This window comes from Aythya ferina, assembly GCF_964211825.1.
Source record: "Aythya ferina genome assembly, chromosome: 9".
NCBI lineage: Eukaryota > Metazoa > Chordata > Aves > Anseriformes > Anatidae > Aythya > Aythya ferina.
In genome coordinates, this window is record NC_140305.1 from 25688707 (window position 1) to 25708020 (window position 19314).

Genomic DNA, 19314 nt, shown 5'->3' on the forward strand with positions numbered 1-19314 from the left:
ATTTGCGTGCAGATATTTGGAATATAAATGTATTTTCTGAACACTGTCTAGAAAGAAATTGAAGTATCCAAAAATTTCAAGCACTTACCTGAATTGAAGTTACAAAACCAACAAAAGTGGTAGAATTATAATAGTAGATAATAACCTTTCCTGACCCTCTCTATAGATCTCCACAGTAGGCATATAGTTTCTTCAATGCTTTCTCAAACAGAAAAAGAAAAGGGAAAAAAAAAAAAAATGCTGTTTATCCTTCCAGAACAACAACATGAAGCACATCTTCATAATGATTTTTCCAAAGTATCTTAAAGACAGCTTTCTGGTATTTATTTTCTATGTATTTCTATCAGGCCACAAAACATTTTTGATTGCTGAAGGCAAGACACATTGTAATAAAATAGAGACTCCCCTCTCTGTACACATCAGGAGAGGATGTGCATGTGCCACACCTGGAAGGAATGCTCTGAGCTGCTGAGGCCAACCTCAACTGTCTGCAGACAAACTATTTCTTTCCAGGGCAATATGGAAACAAACTTTCCTTAGAAGTATTTTTGGTGCCAAATTCCTTTTATAAGCCAAGAATTTTCACTTCTTTGAGGATGCCTGTTCTAAATAGCTGGGCAGTTCCAGAGAGGTTTAAAGGCTTTAACTTGAGCTCACAGCCTCCCCAGGAGCAGGAAGACAGAGGTCTCCCAGCCTCTCTTTGAGGCTCTGAGGCTCTGACATCTGCTCCATGGCTCGAGGCCCTTCAGGTCCTCTCTAATGGCTTTCCAGATGGCCAATGAACCACCTCCTCCCCAACAGATGCAAGCGAGAAATGGGGCTCTTTAATTTTGTTCAGCTGCCTATTTAGGCATTGAACAATAGCGGAAGTATTTTAGGTTTACAAAAATATAACAAGGAGTCTCACATAAATCCTATATTTAAACACCTTCTGTCCCATGTAAGATAAATATACCAAAAATATTCTTCTGTGGAGCAGGCAAGTGAAATCAAGTTGTTCTCAGATTTGAAGACAAAGCCTTGGAACTAGAACTATGTGAATAATTTATTGTTTTGGTTCATTGCTTGATGCAAATCTTATCAGGCATTTTTGGTGAGCATCCCCACCTGTCCAGTTTTGCCTTCTTCTGCAACCAAATCTGCTCTTCTTATAAGCATCAGTACAAACAAAAGCACAGCATTACTTCAAACTATTGCAAAGGGGTATAGGACCCCAAAAGCTGCTGCTGGCACATTCCTGGTCTCATTTCTAAGCTTTGATGACCACCATGGTCTGCTTTGGCATTTTGTCTCTTGTATGTGACAGAGGAAGAAGGACACAGGTTAGGAAAGAGGGATGGTAAACCCACTACCACGTTACTGACCTTATGGGGAAGGAGACAGCAGGGAGGTGGTCCCAGGAAAAGGACTTGCTATGTTCTCCCTTCCCTCTTTATACAGTTCTGTCCTGTGCAAGGACATCAGATTTCAAATATTTTATCTATTCTGAGGGTGGTTAATTTTCACTACCGGATCTAATAAATTACACATTAAAAGTTCTTAAAGACTAGCGTACAAAACACGTACAGAAAACTCACCATCCCTTCCTGGATGTAGTACCTGTCGTAGTCCATGAACATGTGCAGTCTGTTGGGACTGTGACTGTTTAGAGGTACATGGTTGAAATATTGTATATAAGACCAATGCTTCTGAAAGTTGCTTTAGGTTCTAAAAAGAAATGTATACTTATCAGAGCTGACATCAAGAAAAAGATAGGGAAGAGCTGAGTTATCTTTAGAGTGATAACAGCAAAAGGAAAACATTATCTGCTGAATTTCAGAATGTGCATCAGGCATCCTTCACGCACTGGAAAAGCCTCAGGGTCTCCTGAGGCTGGTTTATTCTGGGTTTATTCTGTCCCACATTGATCTCAGTGTGAGAGCTAAATTTAGCCTCTATTTCTTTCTTCCCCCCCCCCCCCCCCTTACTCTTTTGGGATCTTTCTCAGTGATGGTGATAACAAGTGTTGAATACCATGATGTTTCCACATTTGCTACTTTTAAACCCTGATGGCCTTCTTTAATCCTACTGCTCAATAGTGCTAGTGCCACACAGAACAATGTAAGAACATTTCCTGGTCCAGAAAACTTTCTCTGCCATCTTACAGTAGGAGGTCTTGACAAGTAGTCATGTTTTAACAGTTATCACTCTGATAACCTCAATTCTCTCCTTGTCTACTTTTCTATTCCTCCTCCCTCCCTCAGTCTTCTCCTTCCCTCCAGGCTTATCTATTTTTCCAGTTTTTACAAGAAAATCTTCCTATTCCATGCCCTATTATTTTTTTCCTCCATTTTTTATTACTTGTGCAGTACCCCGCTTCAATTAAGTGTCAAATCACTCTTCATTAATGATAATTTTGTTGACATCATTTTGTTTTGCTATGTCCTTGCATTGCACCATGTTACAGCTTCTACCTACAGCAATCCCCGTAAAGTATCTTTGTTCTCAACCTCTTTTAAAGGTTGCCTAAAAGGAGTAAATAGAAAGCCTGCTGGTTGACCTAATTGGCTACTGTGAGGTTGTCACTCAGCTTCACCTCCCACTAGCCATGAAGCTACAGGGCATCATTTCCTCTTATTTAATAGGCTCAGTTACAGTATTTTTAGCTGGGCTTCCTTCCTCCTCATTACAACCAAGCAAAACACAATGACAGACACAGACTCTTGACCACACCATGATCCTCAGCTTAGTTCACTTTATGACCTCCTCTAGTTTGTGGAGCTCTGTTCCTCAACACATTGAGGAACACATCCTTCTGAACAGCTTGCAAAAAAAACTTGGGAGAATTGTGCGTGCAGAACTGGTTGGTCAACACATTTGTTACTTCCATCCTAGTGTCCCAAATCACTGACTCATCATGAAAGTAGACAAGACAAAAGCAGACAACCCCTTCCCTCCCTACCCCCCCCCCCCCCAAAAAAAAAAAAAAAAAAAAATCAAGTTTGAGGTATATCTCCTCAATATGGCTAAGTAATTATAATGTGCAGGTGCTCACTGTGTAGAAAAAAAAAAAAAAAAAAAAAGGCAAGAATGAACAGCACAGCATGAATAGCATTAGCCCATTTGTTGCTTCTCTCAGGAGCCAACCCCATCTATCCTTTTGTTCTCTTCTAGTGCAGCTTCAGACTATTCACAATCATGTCTTTTCTGTCTGCTGTCAGTGCACATTTCAAAAACAATTTGCTCTTTATTTTTTTACCATATCATTTCACTCAAAAACTTTATACAACAGGAGTAAACGCAGTCGATCACCATGAGTACAGTTTCATCTGAGAAATAAAGCATTCGGTCAAGGGTATGTCTGCATTAATGGATAGCACAGACTTTAATCCCAGATGACAAATGCGTCTGAAATGCTATTCCAATGCGATTGCCTTAAAGATGATGACAAAAGGAAACATGCATGCACAGACACCCACCTGCATGCTACGTGCAGCCTGACTGGCAGGTGGCATTGATAAACTACCTATTGACAGAGGTCAGGATGGATCAGGGAACGCTAACATGCCATAGTTGCAACAAGTCTCAATTTGTAACACATAGATTGCTGCAAAAATCAGGACTGCTGATTTTATTTATACTTTGTTCTCTGAAACAAGAACTGTGATCAGGAATCCTGACACCATGCAGCTGCCAGCAGCCTTATCCCCAGCAGCACAACCCTACAGCTACTGCATTTAGGTTTTTATCCCCAACTGTGTGCAAGTTTCAAAGACAGGAAAATTATCACCAAGGCAGATCCTGTGTTAAATAAACCTCACATACTTGCAATTTTCTGTCACGCTATGGCATTATTTAGGGTTTTGATGGGCAGTGACCATACGTGCTGACTCTGCCTCCAGGACACTCGTTCTCCAGCTGGAGCCACTGGGTGCTGCCATCAAGTCTGAAGAATGATGTCAACATACACAAGAGCTGGCTAAGCCAATTGGAAGAAAAGAGCACCACTGAAATAATTCAATCTGCATAAACCACTTTTTCTGGGACAGCAGTATAGCCACTTGTAGTTAATAATGACATCTTCAGCAATCCCCTCATTGATCTGAAGGAGGGCGTGCTATGTGTGGGGTTCACGATCAATTGTTCTCCTCTCGGTACATTTAACTGCCGCAGAAGGCAGCAGTATTTCATACCCCTATTTTGCTGCTCACAGAGAAACGTTCCTTCAAAAACATCTCAGACTTCAATTTATTTCAAGTCATTAGACCAAAATCTCTCACACGGACAATATGATTTATAAACTCAGAGAGATACTTTTATGAACTATCTTCTGAATTCTAAACCTTCAATATTTGCTATAGCTCTTTACTCATTTGGTCTCTGAAAGGAAAGAAAAAAGCTCACCAGTGAATAAAGAGGAAAATGATTCTCAGATTTCAAAGAATAAGCACATCAAATTAAAAAATCGTTTATTTCAGTGCTTCTCATGCGGCTGAGTCACAAACGCGTACAATTGTCTAGCCAGGCTCCCCAGCCTGCATGCAGCCATTCTGTCTTTGCGGCACAAATTGAAAGTAAGGAACTGACACAGAGCTGAGAGGAACACACAGACTCTGAAGTGGGATTAAAACAGCAAACTTCACATTTTGCTTAACTCCCCTACTCAAATATACACAGTTTGCATTCAGTGCATGGATACCAGCCACCTCCGTCCTCTTAGAGGCACCAAAATCTTCACCCATTTGGGTGAAAAAAGCAAAAGAGCAAGGCCAACTCATATCCAACCCCCTCTCAAGCGCAGCATCCATCAGCCCAGATATTTCAATGATAGATCCTGGCTACCCAATTGCACTGACACTTGTCTTTGGGCAAAGCCTCAAGGAGCACAGCCCCATGCCCTGAAATGTGCCACCCTGCTGAGACAACTCTTCAACCACAATGGCCCTGATAGCACTAGAGGCATAACCCTGGGCTAACGAAGCTCTGCAGCAATCCCTGCCCTGGGCTATGTAATCCTGCAGCATGCGTGCATTTTGTGAGCAGCTCAGGGATGCTCCTGCAGCCTCACAGCAATGCCTGCAAACCCAGGAGGATGCAGGCTCTTGGTGCTTCACACCATGCTAGCACTCATTTCCGTAAGGGAAGAGTCATTGAAATGGAAAAGCAGGAAAAAGGAAAGGGTGGGAAGGAATATAAAGTGAAAATAGTATATATCCTCTTAGTAAGAGCTCTGCATTCAATACATTACAGCTAGCATTTGCAAACTCTAAAAATTAAATTATACAGCTGAACAAGGGATGCTGTTTCACAAGTCATTGCTTTTACTTTGGTGGCCTCTAGGCTTGACCTGTGTGATTACACAGACCTTCTGACATAAAGCCTGCTGGGAAAATGTGAGGTGTTCAACCCTGTTGAAGTACATACATTGACTTCAGTTTTGTCCTCCTTAAATTACAGCACTTATTCCTTGCAATGCATCACTCTGGGAAACTGATCAAAACACATTTTTGATAGAAAGCAAAAACGGTCTCAAGCATTGGGCTGTCCATTGCTGTGGAAAGTTCAAGTACTGTGTGATCTTCTATTTACATTTTCATCATGGCGTGACTCCAGTAGAACAGCTCCAAAATCCTAAACAATGGCCATATTCTCTGGGAAAGAGAGCACGGCTACACAGCATGCCTTGCTACCCAAATTCTCGCATTTGTTCTGAGTCCAGGCTGCTCTCTGCAGTTTACTTTTTGTTCTTTGCCATTCATCCTGTTCCCTATTTCTCCCCTTTCATTTACCAGGTAACTTGCATTCATCCTTTTTCATCCACCCACAGTCGTGACTTTCTGGTGTTTTCTATCTAAGCTGTTTGAATATAACCTTTCATGGGCTTGCTGGCTCAGAATGATAGCTCTCCTTTCAGACCTCATTTATCATGTTACCATATGGCAATATTATTTGATTATTTGTAAGGATTCAAATTTTCCCTTTATTGTTATAAAAATGTGTTATGAACCTCTAGACTCTCCTATACTATGTGAAGAAAAATAATTATAAAAAAGACCCACTCTCTTTAATACCAATAATTTGTCATCTGCAGAGAATTCTTTTCTAGGTATAATGGTAGTCTAACTCATTAGCTTTATGCTAAATAACAGAGATTTTGCTGTCTCCTTGCCAAATATTTTTAAAATGAAATACAATTTAGTTATAATGATTTAAAATTTGTAAATGTAATTTATTATCATTGCATAACACAAATGAATATCAAAGTTTTTAACTCTAATTTTTCACTTTCAATAATGTTTTAATACTTCTGATGATCATTCTGTAACAACTTTGTTTTGTAAATTTCACGATCTAGCTGGACTTTAAACCACTCCCAACTGAAAAGCAAAAAGGAGAAATATGCCAAGGAACACACTCACCTCTGCAGACAGAAGCAGCAAGTTGCGATGTGGAAATAGGTTAAGAGATTGCTGCGATTACAGGGGGTGCCAGGAAAAAAGTCTATGTGTACTGTATACACAACAGCAGTACTTCATATTTTTTGAGAAAAAAAAAATAAAATAAAAAAAGTATGCAGCTGCACACAAGCACAGGGAAAGTGGCTCCGGGTTGATTGCAAGGGGCCTGGGGAGGATGCACAGCATCCCAGGCAACGAAATGCTCTCTGACACATCCTACCCTGCACATCTCACCTTCTGGGCAACACAATAGGGGCTAGCAAGGCTATCTTCTCACCTCAAAGCTCTTGCCTTCCTTTGTTGGGCAAGGATAGAGGCCTCCCATCCTTCTAACTGCACAAACTGGCAGTGCTCAAGCTCTTCTTTGCCTGTCTGCGCCTCAGAGCCAACCTGGGAAAAGCACCAGGCACGGACATCAGCTCTGTCAGGCTGCAGAGAGTTACAGAGTTGTGGGCAAACCCACAGCAGCAACACACCTTCCTTCTTCAGGTGTGATGTAGCACATTGCAGGTTTTAAAGATACTCACTTCATAATGACATCCAGATTTAAACAAAAAAAAAAAAAAAAAAAAAAACCACTAAAAAACACTATATATTATCAAGAAAAATGGCCTATTACAGAATTTTCTTATTATCCAATTCAAACACAGCTATAACCAGGACACTGCTCTTTGCCCTCACTAATAACTTATCTGGAATATTTTCAACTGTTCCCTTATTATTAATTATTACTTATTGCTTGGTCCGGAGTTATTTGCTCATCTGGAGATGGGATTGGGGACACAAAGAGAAGTCCTGGTCTCAAGTCATCTTGGGCTCAATCAGAAACTGCTGCACTAAATTCTGTGAAAAACAGGAATGTTCACAAAATCCTTGACAACTCATTCTACTTAAAAAAAAAAAAAAATGAGGAAAATTGTATTAATATATTGTGATTAAATTTCAAGAGATGGTCTTAAATCTTATATATACACCCCCATAAAATTAAAACCTTCAATAAATCATCATAGACTAAAACTCTAAGTGGTGTTTGTCTTCAGTAAGTCTCCCACACACATTACCCACAGTGTGCTAAGTGATAACAGACCAAGACAATTGCACAATATTTAGAACTTATGCTAGACTTTACTCAGTGCTCAACAGGGATGAAGAGTATATTTACAGCTCACTTAATTCATTTTAAAAGCTGAAGTTCTCTAGCACGTTTTGCATATGAAGTAAAATAAAAGGAGCATTAATAAGTGCAGGTGATGAGCACTAATCTTAGCCTTCAACCTCAGGATCTCTGGATGTTTTCCCTCCTGCCTGAACAACACATGTTCAGAATAGATCCAATTTTTCCATTTTTTATTTACATAGGTAGGGACAGTTTATTCAAGCCAATTATCTCAGCAAGATTCATCATCATGATGCTCTAAAATAAAAGCAATCATGCTAGATTGGTGGCAATTAAAAATGTATTTTTACATTTGAAGAAAAATTACTTGTTGAACCAGAAACTTTTCTCCAAACAAAATCAGGATACCTGTTGAACTGTTGAGTATGCTGTGTTTTTTAACTCTCCCTGAAGCTCAAGATCATGGTGCCCACTCTGTGTTTTCCCTTGATAAGCTATCTGTAAAAATGAAGTGAAAAGCTCTGGTCCGTCCACTAAGCGAGTATAAATTTTTATCGACTCATTTTAATCAATAAAACTGCCCCTATTTTGTAACATCACAAAGCAGTGCTCAGAAAGCGCTGCCAGTGATGAAACTAAAGGAATGGGGTCATCTCCCATAAATAAATAAATTGCTCCACTGAAAAAAAAAAAAAAAAAAAAAAAAAAAAACAAGGAATGACTTTCCTCATAGAAGGCTTTTCTCATAGTCTCTGTCCTTCATGCAGTTCCAACTGGTAATTAAACATTGCCTAATTAAGGTGTTGAAGCTCTGGCAGATTGGATCATGCTTATAGGTGGAAGCTCAGCACAGTACCAAACCCTACATTTCTATTTAGGTGTAGGGCCATGGGTCTCCCCTCATCCCCATCACAAGGAGTGGTGCGACCCCCAGCATCAAGCCCCACGCTCTCATCACCACAGCTCCTCAGCTTGACTGTGACTGTGTCTGTGTCTTCAGTGTTTCTCTTTCAGCCCCTCAGGAAAACCCCTGCTCACTGCTTTTGAAGAGGAAGTGTTCAAATCTTTCAGAAATAATCTAAAGACTTAACTAATTTCTACCAACCTCAGTCAGTGTATGCAAAAATAGTGATAAGGACTAAGTAACTATGGAAATTACAGATTAAGCTACTTTTAGAGTTTATGGCTATAGCAATACACCTCATCTTTATTCTTAGTGATGGGAGAGGGATTATATATGTATATATACATATGCATGTATCTATATGCACATACATATTGTTGGCAGCTCCCTGTGGCTACAGACAAGCACTTTTACATTCTTCACAGGAAAGACATTGCAAGTGTGACACCCAGAGAGGGCCACAGACCTTAAGGCTGTAAATAGAAAAATCATTGCTCAGATTTCACTTTGATTTCCAGTGAAAGCAATTTGTAGAGGCACTGGGCAGAAGGAAATGCAGACAACCACCCGTACACACTGAAAAGAGAGCCTGCAACCACCGAGCAGCAGTGTGCAGTGCATGGCAACTGAGCAACACCAACAGCAGCTCATGTAAAAATTCCTGAGGTGGAAACATGTTTACAGCCTGGGCAATATGCTTCAAACAGGAGCAGCTTCTCTGGTTATGAAGAAATGAGACTGTCTTCAGATAGACCCCCAGCTGCATCATCTTTAAATACCTGAAAAGTTCAGGTACCTGATGTGTGTGTTTTTTTAAAGTGTCTCTCAGTCTTTGATCTTTGTAGACTATGAAACTCATTATCATTCCACAGTTGCTCCTTCACACTATTCATTTCTTCTTTAAAAGACCTGTTTTCTAGCAGAGCCAAAATAACTTTTAAGGGAAGATAAAAGCCCGGTTCTGCAGGCTAACCCACAAAGCAGGACGCTGTGCTGCTGCGGTGCTGGCCCCCTGCAGCCAGGCAGGCTGCTGCAGCAGCGAGCATCCCTGCAGCCCTGAGCGTGGGGGCACTGAGCCACCCAGCCACTGCCCCGCGGAACAGAAGCACTTGGCCAACGTGACAGCAAAGAACTCTTGCACTAGGGAATAAAGTAAAAAACTGCCTTGGTATTTCTCCATGGCATTCACAGGGACTGGATCAATTTTTTATTTACATATATCTATTTGCTGTCTCTTTTAACCACGCTAGTTGTAGAAACAAGTTCAGGACATACCCACATGGTGGCTTATGCCCTTTGCCCATGTCGATCTCATACACCAAAGCACTGAGTGGAGCTGTGAGGGACAGCTGAGCACAGCCGGCTCAGGTCTGGAAGGCATAGGGCCACATACAAGCACCCCACAGGCTCACACCATATCTCTGGAGGTTTCATGCTCCAAGCACAGCAAGCATTAACAGAAGGATCTGTGTTCCCTCTCCCACCTGGTCAGCCCTGCTCTGTACATCAGCAGCTGCGACCCACCTCCCCGTGGCTGTCAGGCACTCCTGGGTCAAGGTCTAACTCCCAATCTCCTTTTGCTGTGCCCGTCAAATTAGTTTGGATCTTGGCTCTGAAAGAGAGCATGACAGAAGTCCTGAAAACAAGGAATTTCTCCCCAAAAGAGCCATAAGCAAGTCCTTGTGGAAGCTCTGCTGCCTGGCTGCAGGCTGGGCATGTACAGAGCCCTGAGCTCAGCCACAGATCTGGGCACATTCCTCACACCCCAGTGCAGGATGAGCATGCAGAAAATTATGCAGGACAAGCATCAGTTCTTGGTTGAGTTCCTTGCATTTCTCCCTTTCTGTTCCCAATCAGGCTGAACAAGAAAAGAAAGCTTAAAAATTAATGCTCCCATTTCCCCTTGCCCCCGTCCCCACCTTGTTTGTTCTTTGGAGCTGGAGAGAAAGCAAAGCTACTTTATTATTTACTACCACTTTAAATTTTTGATAGTAGTCAGCATCAGCTGCACCAAATTAAAGGGTACCAACTTGCCTTATCTAACAGCAAAGTTAATTGCAGGAACATTGCAGTGTGTCAGACTTGCATGTAAGCATATGGACACGCTCAGGTCTGAGATGAAGCTTCTGCCGCAGCAAGGCTGAGCTTGTCAAATGAATTACTGAGGCAGTGACTGCAAATTAACACAAATTACACACAGTTATCAGAAGGAAACTTTATACTTTTTTTTCCCTCAAAGCTTCCAGGAAAAAAAAAAAAAAAAGTATGGGAAAAAGACTAGGAAAGCTTCAGAAATCGTACCTCCCAAGAAGGAAATGCCAGCACGTGCAAGCAGTGAAAGTTAAAAGACACAGCTGAAGAAGAAGGAAAACATACTTCAGGGCTACAATTATCAAGCGGTATTATGCAGAAGGACCAGCACAGGTTGGCTGTGGGTATCTTGCCAGGCTGAGCTCAGGTACAGTTCCTGCCTCTCGCTGGAAGTGCAAAGCCAGCACTTTTTTCAACCAAACTGCAGTTCTTGAAGAGTGATGCCTACCTGTCCCCGGCTCCAACTTTACCAGTGCTCACAGAGAAAAAAGAGGAGTCCAAGGCAAATTCACCATGAACAGAGAAGCTTCCCGAGCATCATGTAGAAATGAATTTCCACCACGGCCCTTCAAAACAGAAGATTAAAAACAATGTGCTTTGCTATTATTCTGGAATGCACAATTCTTCAAAGCTGCTTGGATTAGCAGGCAGGAACTGCTCCAGTCACTACAAAATCCTGTTTACAAACAAAAGGTTCTTGGAAGTAATTCAGTTATATTCATTACAATAGAAATTTCTTTGTTTGCCTTATGTATATCACTTGGGCCAACTCGAGAATTTATGGGTATTTCCTACATTAATGAGCCCCCCAAGTTTTGAAGAACTATTTCATCGAGCTGAACTTCTCAGAAATACCTTTGAAGTCACATGAGAAACAATTTTCTCTTCCAGCCTGAAAATTACTTTCTGAATTTTCATTTATTCCTTCCAATGAAAGCTCATGCCTTTTTCACATCGCATTGCACACAATTTGCTCTTTATTCCACTGGCCGGGCTGTTCCCCCCCCCAGCTGTGCTAGCACAGAATCTGTCACCTTGGGACGAAGTCTGAAGGTTGCCATCCCATCCGGGGTGCTGCAGCTGACCTTTTCACTCAGAGGCTCCCTCCTCTGGGGCAGCTTTTCAAAGTCCGTGGTTCTCGATGCCTGAGCATGATGTGATTGATGTAGACATCTAAGCCCTGGTGTTATAGTAATTGCCATTTCTGTCACTGTATCTGCAGGGTTTCCTCTCCATTATCTCAAAAGAGCTCTGGATGTCTGCAACTGTAGTACCGTAAACAACAGATACCAAAAAGAATAAAGAAAAAAGGAAAAGAAAAAAAAAAAAAAAAAAAAAAAAAAAAAAAGGAAACAAAAAGTCTGCTTCTCCAGACACAGAAATTGTTTCTTATTGTGCAGTTGTAAATTGTTCAAGTTTACACCGCAATCTTCAAGATTAATAGAAAAACCTCAAGAATAAGTTTCCTTAACTTTTCTGGTTAGATCTCTTGTTTTCTCTGGAAGAGAAAGCTCTGGCTGGAAGGGAAACCTGCAGCCCCAGCACCTCAGACCCTTACAGCTCTGACACTTTTCATATTTTTTCCTAGAAATTCCTTGCTCTAAGGTGTCTACAGTTTGTACCGTAACTTGTTGCTTCAACCTAAAACTTATCAGAAAACTTAAAGTTATCATCACTTTTTCATAATAAAATTGAGAAAAAATAGTGTAGATTAACATTTTAAGATGTCAGAAAGAAAAAAAAAAAAACACATACTATAATAATATTACTAAGACAACACATAAACAAATGCATTTGAAATCTTAGCACAAGAAGTGGTATCAGGTCTTATTTGTTTAACATAGATATACATGGAAATAGTGATTTACACATCAGATGAGTAAATCAGGAACAACAATCCCAGCAATTACTACAGCACTTAACACACTTTCATTACAAATAAATCACAAAGCCTCCTGGATCAGTTTCCACCTTGTCCTAGTTCTTGTGCACAACTTGACCCAAGACTCTTACGTATCATTTAAGCACCAACACTGAGACGATGTCCCTGTCTCTTCACTAAATCTTCCCATGAATGAGACAGCATTTAATCTTACTTTACCTGAGATGTTAACCTGGGACCAAACGAGTTTTTTTAGCAGAGCCCCCCCACCTGTATGCTCTCTCCCCTCCAAGATGTCTCTTGCTTCCAGTAAGATAGCTATACCCTTAAAATTCACTTCCCAATAGCTTTAGTTTTTTGTTGTTCTTTTTACAGTGATTTTAAAAGTAATACAGCAGTGGATGCTTGTAAATCAATGTTCACGGTACAAGGCAGAGGACAGGCCCTTACAGACATGGGTACTAATACTTTTTTTTTTTGCACCATCATTCTTCCAGCTACCATGGAGTATGAGTACAGATTTTATAACTTATTTTCTACTTTTTTTTTTTTTTAATGACTGCATTATGATGTAAATATATGTAGAAGGGCATAAACAGCTAATAATAATAATAATAGGGAAGTAAATGTTAAATTCCCTAATAAGGTTTCTGAAATTACTTCTGTGATCTTAGTGTAGTGGATGAAGGAGCAACTTCTCCCCCTTTTTCAGGGAATACAGTCACCAGAAGAGGACAGCCCAGTAACAGCCTGGTGTTTTGGTGACACCAAAGGGTCAAAGCTGCTAACCACGGCTTTGTGCAGTCCCCTTTGGAACATGCCAGGGCAATGTTCCTTTATCACTTCCTGGGGAAGCAAACTGCGATGGTCACTGTGCACACCTAATAACAAGCCCAGTGCATTTATTGCTCCCTGGTTCTTAACTGCAGGGTTTGGTGAAAAGCAACCCATGCACCACTACCTGCCAGACCATTGTCTCTGCTGCAACAGTGACAAATCATGGCAATTAGTTAGTCTGGAGCCGAGCAATACTTTGCAATGCAACAGGATCGGGCTGCTAAATTACTGCAGGCACCACCTGACCCCTGCCTATCTACTGCAGTCTCAGGAGAATTAAATTTGAAATCATCCTAATTGTCTGGAAGACATGAGGATCAAGTCTGAAATCAATTCATTCGGCTTCCCCTTCCGTGTTTCTAATACTGTTTCTCAAGCATCATGACAATTTAAAATAATTACATTTTAATTAGTGCTGATTTTCACTGGAAGTTGTGCACAGCCACTTAACAACTTCCACATTATATGAAATAAGTTCCCCATGAGAATCTGGAGACTCAAAAGGAAAAATAATGAGATAGCTTTGTTGAGTCCTTTCAAGAGAGGTATCTAACAGGCTATGAGCAGTACGTATATGTCAGACAGAAAACTAAGCAAAACCATTGTAGAGAACACAAATTAAACACAAGGAATTCACAGTTGTCTAAAATATCTACCTTAACTTTATTATTTTTAGTAAGAAATAACAATGGTTTAAAGGGTAACGATATAGAGCAGAACAAGTATTTCAGCTCTTTTTGTCAACACACACTTAAAGGTTTGATTTCAGTTCCTGGGAGTAATTTAGAGGAGGTGCCACTTCAACACCTGCTCTTTTAACTTTGCATTTCCCCTGTGGGTCCCTGAACACCCAGCTCTCAAGCAGGTTTACCATTCCTGCCTTCTTCACTGAAATGCAGCTGGGACAAATGGGGTTTAAAGTGTTTTTAACTATGAATCCCGAAGCAGTTTTAGCAACCCCTTTGTGAGTTCCTTGGTTATGGCTGCATTCATTTCACAGATGCAGGGTCATGGGCGTTCGCTGGGAATGAAAGTCAACTGTCCTAATTAGTTGCATAGTCCACTAATCACCTGATTATCTTCCTTTCCTGAAGCCAAAACAGTTAATTTTAAGTTTGGGGGGATTGCGCACAGCAGGATATTTGCTTGAATTAGAATATGTAGTTAAAAAGGAAATGCATTCATTTCCTTAGGAAAGGGATTCAGGTTGAACACAGAGCCATTCTGTATCAGGAGTACATAAAAAAAAAACAAAAACATAGCTAAGTAGCAGTGGTACATCACTGACATACCCACATACATTTTTTGTCAACCTGAATCATGGAGGTGCTTTGGCACCCAAAAGGAAGAAAAGTCAATTTGCTACTGGGCTAAAACTGTCTCTGAGCAATACATTTTTCAGAAAGAGAGAGGAGCTTGAGAGAGTGGGTATTTAAACGACATGGCATTACTCCTAAAGGAAATATCACTGACAACAGCATGCAAATGTTTGGTATAGTGTTTGGCACAAAGAGAGAACATATGGTATTTAATGCAAGCAAATTAAACAGTTCTATGCTACAGTCAACTGGAGCTGCAGCGTATAGCAGCCCCAAATCCAGTATAAACTATCTCCCTCCAGATTTGCACCTGTATGAAATTGGTTGAACATATGCATGGTTCAACCAAGTATGCATTGTTAAATTTCATCAAGGCTCTCCAGATGCATACAAATGATGGATTACACGTAAAATTTATGGTAAAGTACTTCTATCAGTAATTCGGTGTTTATCCATCCCTGTTCTTGTACTCAGGTGGCTGATGTGCAATCTCAGACTGGCCATCCACACAAGAACTACTGTCTCCTCTTGCATCATCAGTAATTTTTTTCATTTTTTATTCAATCTCAGTTGAATCATTTTAAATTAGTCTCATTCAAATGCACCAGCAACTATCTACAGAAGTACCCCAAACTGTATGCCGCCAGATACAGAAGTCTCAAAGAACCTCCTAAGCATGGCCTCTTGTCATCACCAGCACCAAGGCTGCTCAGCACCACCCCATGCACCAAGGTACTAGGACAGCCCCATCAGGCAGCACTGCAGCCCTCTGACCCTCTGCAGAGGAGACTTTCCTCCCCCAAGCACTGCTCAGTCCCTGTGCATGGGATGATGTGTTACTGCATCCCTGTTATCACCTTCTGATGGCATCACCACGCTGCAGGGTTCATTTCATCCCCTACCAAGTTAGAGAAGTTCTTTATCCTTTAATTTTAACTTATGGATTTCCTTCAGCTTGCTATTCCAGTTCTACCTTGCTAAAATCTACCATGAAATGCAAATAACCCAAACTAAATTTCCTGTGTAATGACATTATAATCACTGAATCTTCAGTTTCACCAGCGTTCATCAGATTTGGCTCCTCTTTTAGGATGAAGCCCAAAAAATCTCTCTGTTCTCATCGGCTGCTCAGTAGACTGTTCAGGGAGATAATCTTGTTTCACCTCTAGAAACACCTTAAGCTATTCTGAAAATATTCCTGCAGTCAGTGCCAATAATACAAACTGACCAAAATCAATGCTTCTGACTTCTTCCACAAAATTCAAACATCTACATTAACTTGCATTTTCTCTCCCCTTGCCCTAGACTTCAGGTCTATAAACATCTAACCCATTTGAGGAAATTTGCATTAAAATATTCATTTTAACCCACCTTTGTTGTAACAAGCTAAGATACATATTACAATTTGTAGACAAGTCTTATTATTTTAAATTAGAGCTAATTTTTGTTACCTTTACATATTTCATTACACGAGTTGTCCTATTGAAATGAAGGATTTATTTCTATACTTTGGTATTGCCGAGGGTGAGTAATAGTAGTAAAATAAGATGTTATGAACTACAGTCTCAGAATCAATGTCAAAATGTTTCAGCTATTTTTATGCTAAACATCATCTCTATGGAAACACTGCAGTTAAATTTAATATGAATTACCATAGATTTTTCTAGTAACACAGACTAGAATTACAGGGTCTGGACCAGTTTTTAAGGGAACAAACCAGGAATTTAGGCAGCTGGACTGACTGGATTCCTTAACCTAACCAGTTTTATCTCTGTGCATTGACTTTATCTCCTCCAAAATGAATCTATTGCTCAGATATGAACAACTCACCGTGGCTATGAGATGAACTAGCAGTGCAAGTTTCTTTGGGCTCTCCACAAAAAAATCTCAGACAATATTAATACCACCAATCAACAACCTTTTTGATTAGAGAATTAACTGCTCCTACAAGCACTTTAATTTTGAAGGACAACTCATAATGGCAAATACTATTATTTCTAGCTCTCCATACTAAAATTGTATATATATATATATATATTTTATTATTATTATTATTTATTTTTACATACATTTACGTGGAGAATTTCGGAATCATGGCAAAGAGAATGGACTGGTTCCACACTCTTATTACCTTCATATGGAAAGAGGGAAGATGTATAACAAACAATTTTTGATCCAATCCAGTCTTGAAACCTTGAAGAATATTTTCCCATCACAAATTCTGTGGACACTAAGCCATTTCCATTTGCAAGTTCATGCTGGACATGACTTAAGTTGTAGGTGCAGAGTACTGCAGTAGAGCGGGTGGCACTGTTCTGCCCCCATGAAGTCTGGTCCAGTTTAGTGCATTCTGTGACTTCCTCTTTTTTTCTTTTTTTCTTTTTTTTTTAATTTTAAGAAACTTTAACTTGAATGCTTTAAACAATTCTGTTACTATTTCTTATTTTTCTCCTACTTTAAACAGTGTCAGACTTGTGTACAAAGATGAGATAAAAATTGCAGATTATTACTTTACCGTCAAATGTTCTTGCCCGCAAATCAAAAATTATATGACTCTACAAAAAGGTGTGTACAAAGGCTCAGTACCAGGATACCTGAAACCATGTACGTTAAAGAGAACAACTGTAACTACATAGGGAGATCTGAAATAAAACTAACAAACAAACATTAATTTCAAATTATGGAAATCTGAAAATCAAATCACAGAGTTAATGTTATTAGAAGTAATAATATTCTTATTTAGATTTATGTTAATACAATGAAAGGCAGCTTTCACCTGCTTGCATTAAAGGAAAGACAACTAATTTGTGATTAGCTTCCGAACTCAAGAAATTTCAGACCAGACAAGAGTTTAAATGGATAAAGGCAAGTATTAGGAACGGTTTTCAATCTTTGTCTGAGAAAATACATACTTTCTCTCAATTTTCTAGTGTTCTTCTCAGGTATAATAGACATTGCGTTGAAGGTCATTCATCTCTGACTTCTACATTAACAATTTCGCTATCATGCAATCTGCAAGTGGGATTTGAGTGTGCCTTTCATGGAGTTCCAAAGAAAAATGCCATTAAAAAAGTATTCAAAAATGATAATAAACAGTCACATTTTTAAATGAGTACGGAGCAATAATTCATCCATTTGAAATACCTGAAAGAAATACTTACTGGAGTTCCCTTACATTTTGCTAAAAGTCAAAAAACCAACACGAGTTTCTGCAGGGGCACCCTAGCCACAGCCTGGCAGATCCCCTTTCACCAGGCCCCTAGCACAGCTCCAAATCTTTCAGATGCTGTATTTTGAAAAAAAGAAAAATGGCACAGGTGTGCCATGTTTTGTTTTCAGAATTAAATTAGGATGAATGGCCTCACAGAGCAAGAAAAGATGGTATCTATCTGTATATTCATATATAGATAGTGAAGAGTTTTACACAAGAGGAAGAGCTGCCGAAATAAATGGCAGCTTCTCACTCCATTTACAGACTGCTTCTCCTAGAAAAAACCCTTTTATCACAATAAATCTGCCTTGCTAGTTTAACTCACCACTTTGCTTCCCAGGTGTGAGAAAACCCAGGGGTGTTACTGGAGGAAGGCAGACATACAGAAAGGTTGGGGCTGAGCCATGCATGGGCCATACAGACTTAATGGACAATGTAAAGCCTCAAGGATTTTTGTGGATGTAGAAACTTTGGTGGGATGCATAGTCTAGATCTCCTTAAGTTAACTTGATCAGTGGGCATCACTGCACCCAAATTAATTATTAGGCTACTGTGAACTATCCATCAAGAGCTTTAATGGCCCAGGAAAGTGGCTGATGACATGGGTAATGTTTTAGCAATGGACATTGCTGTGATTCCTGTGGGTTCTCAGTTCCTGCCTGAAACAGCTCTCCCCTTTGGAGAAGGAAGCAGAAGCAGGAGAAACAGATCTGTCTGTGGTCTGTAGCAAAAAAAAAAAAAAAAAAAAAAAAAAAAAAAAAAAAAAAAAAAAAAAGCTCCATCCCAACAAGTGCAGGAGGGAGCAGTAAATCCCTCTCAACCATAGGGAATGTTAGCATTAATTATTTTAGTGTTAAGGTTAACTTTATTAAAAAGAACATTAATCACTCAAAACATCCTGAGCACCACTTAGAGTGAGCATAAGAGAACACAAGCTATTTATTAGGCATTGAAGTAATTGGGGATTCAGTCAGAGGACCAAGATTTCAGCCACTCAGCAGCTGTGACCCAGGAGAGCTGAACAATAAGGTATTTGGGCCTCAGGTGCTTCCCCTGACTTGGTTTGGGTCTGCTTCAGTAAGTTTGGATTCATTTAACCAGGAAGGAAGCTGAGAGCTACTTTGTACTGGCAACTAAAAGGCACATTTCAGAATATTTCTAAAAGTTTAACCTGCCTGAGTACTGAAGAGGCCCCCAAATCTTGGGCTTCCTAACAAATAAGATTATGATCTTATTAATTAACATTAAGTTTGTGATGCCAGCGCCGTGGTCACAGAACAGACTAACCCACTTTTTACATTGCTTTAAAACGTTATTGAATTCCTGCACCGAGAAATAGAAGTTGGCCTCAGTGCCTTATTACAGCGGTAGGACAAATAGCTAAAACTGGAAAATACATTGAAATGCCCTTAAAATTACTGACATTCTAATGAATCATGGAAAACGGGAAGAGAAAGCATATGCAAAACCCCAAAACGTGTATCTCAATATTTTGAGAGCTTCTGCAGAGCCAGGT

General features: G+C 40.0%; 1 long non-coding RNA gene across 2 annotated transcripts in view; it reads right to left on the minus strand.

Annotated features, from left to right (window-relative positions):
- Window positions 1-11205, minus strand: part of LOC311441508 — a 50611-nt gene extending 39406 nt beyond the window's left edge. Inside the window, exons 1-4 of one of the 2 annotated variants that reach the window (XR_014695998.1) lie at window positions 10998-11205; window positions 7170-7323; window positions 1578-1707; window positions 89-198 (exon numbers count right to left, since the gene is read on the minus strand). This is a non-coding gene — a long non-coding RNA (uncharacterized lncRNA). Of the gene's footprint in view, window positions 1-88; window positions 199-1577; window positions 1710-7169; window positions 7324-10997 lie in introns of those variants that run through there. The other variant, XR_014695999.1, reaches the window with a different exon arrangement.
- Window positions 11206-19314: the final 8109 nt, after the last annotated feature.